The sequence below is a fragment of the Bison bison genome, unplaced genomic scaffold (genome assembly GCF_000754665.1).
Source record: "Bison bison bison isolate TAMUID 2011002044 unplaced genomic scaffold, Bison_UMD1.0 scf7180017864141, whole genome shotgun sequence".
Taxonomy (NCBI): Eukaryota; Metazoa; Chordata; class Mammalia; order Artiodactyla; family Bovidae; genus Bison; species Bison bison.
The window spans coordinates 7100281-7101971 of NW_011494713.1; the positions used below are offsets into that span (position 1 = coordinate 7100281).

At 40.9% G+C, this 1691-nt stretch overlaps 1 protein-coding gene across 1 annotated transcript in view; it reads right to left on the bottom strand.

Moving 5' to 3' along the window:
• The window catches only part of DOCK5 (dedicator of cytokinesis 5), a 206948-nt gene that overhangs the window by 84236 nt on the left and 121021 nt on the right, over positions 1-1691 (bottom strand). The window lies entirely within an intron of this gene.

The following is a 1691-nucleotide window of genomic DNA, read 5'->3' on the forward strand; positions in this document are numbered from 1 at the left end:
AATAGACAGGGTTGGATCTCCTTGCAGTCCAAGGGACTCTCAAGAGTCTTCTCCAACACCACAGTTCAAAAGCATCAATTCTTTGGCACAGGCTTTCTTCACAGTCCAACTCTCACATCCATACATGACCACAGGAAAAACCATAGCCTTGACTAGATGGACCTTTGTTAGCAAAGTAATGTCTCTGCTTTTGAATATGGTATCTAGGTTGGTCATAACTTTCCTTCCAAGGAGTAAGTGTCTTTTAATTTCATGGCTGCAATCACCATCTGCAGTGATTTTGGAGCCCCAGAACATAAAGTCTGACACTGTTTCCACTGTTTCCCCATGAAGTCATGGGATCAGATGCCATGATCTTCGTTTTCTGAATGTTGAGCTTTAAGCCAACTTTTTCACTCTCCACCTTCACTTTCATCAAGAGGCTTTTTAGTTCCTCTTCACTTTCTGCCATAAGGGTGGTGTCATCTGCATATCTGAGGTTATTGATATTTCTCCTGGCAATCTTGATTCCAGATTGTGCTTCTACCAGCCCAGCGTTTCTCATGATGTACTCTGCATATAAGTTAAATAAGCAGGGTGACAATATACAGCCTTGACGAACTCCTTTTTCTATTTGGAATCAGTCTGTTGTTCGATGTCCAGTTCTAATTGTTTCCTGACCTTCATATAGGTTTCTCAAGAGGCAGGTCAGGTGGTCTGGTATTCCCATCTCTTTCAGAATTTTCCACAGTTTATTCTGATCCACACAGTCAACGGCTTTGGCATAGTCAATCAAGCAGAAATAGATGTTTTTCTGGAACTCTCTTGCTTTTTTGATGATCCAGTGGATGTTGGCACTTTGATCTCTGGTTCCTCTGCCTTTCCTAAAACCAGCTTGAACATCTGGAAGTTCATAGCCTTTAATCAGTAAATTTATTGACCTTTGATCCTTACTATAAGTTACAAGTTTTTTTCCATGTTGTTTGCCTTTAATTTTATGATTTTTTAAAAAAACAACGTTTAAAAAAATACACATGCTCAAATCACAGGCTTGCAAGCCTCTTACTTGCAGCTTTATGCCTATTAACATTTTAGTATGTTACCTGTAGTTTCCAAAGTACACATCTGCCTTAGAAATATAGTTTAACAGTTTGGAAATCCAGTAGCGATGGCAATGGGGTTGTGGGCATTCCCAGAAAAGTGATTTTTTCATTTTTGATTTCTATTGTTTTTGATGGAACAGTTATCCTAGGAATTCAAATTGGGAATTATCATATCTTTAGGGCTTAGTTTCACCAGGCACCTCAGCTTTAAGTCAGCAAAGAAACACAAACCTCAGACACAAATCCTCCAAACAACAGCCACTATTTCCATCTACTTCCAACAACAGTTCACGATCCTAGATCTGCACGTCCAATATCACCGTGAAGCGCCTTGCTATTTTAAATACATTCTTGCCACAGGAACCTGATTTCCTAGACATCTGTCACCAACAAAGGCTCTCATTTAGGTTGCACATTGTAGCCACCTGCATCCCTCAGTCCAACTGCCACTACTGCCTTAGAAATTCTGCTGACCCAAAAGGACTTGGCATGAACCTCCTTTAAAGGTTGCACAGTCCACCCTTAAGTTTCCTTGGTGCCTCAGTGGTAAACAAAATGCCAGCAGTGCAGGAGACACGGGTTCGATTCCTGGGTTGGAAAGATCCCCTG